Genomic DNA, 259 nt, shown 5'->3' with positions numbered 1-259 from the left:
CGCCCCACCGCCCCACCCTCCTGCTGTATGGGAGTTAAGTGTGGGGTCTGCTCAGTCAACACCATGACGCAAAACGGAACAAGCTTCTGACAGCAGCCCCAGACTGATGGAACAAGGCCCCCACCCACAGACCCACAGACCCCGGAGGGACAAACTGAGAGAGGACCAGGACGGACGGACCAGGACGGACGGACCAGGACGGACGGACCAGGACAGACGGACCAGGACGGACGGACTAGGAGACGACCCCCGGTCCCAA

This window comes from Cynoglossus semilaevis, chromosome 13, assembly GCF_000523025.1.
Source record: "Cynoglossus semilaevis isolate Cse_v1.0 chromosome 13, Cse_v1.0, whole genome shotgun sequence".
Lineage (NCBI taxonomy): Eukaryota > Metazoa > Chordata > Actinopteri > Pleuronectiformes > Cynoglossidae > Cynoglossus > Cynoglossus semilaevis.
The sequence above is the reverse complement of the archived record's forward strand: the minus strand, read 5'-3'. Positions refer to the sequence as shown.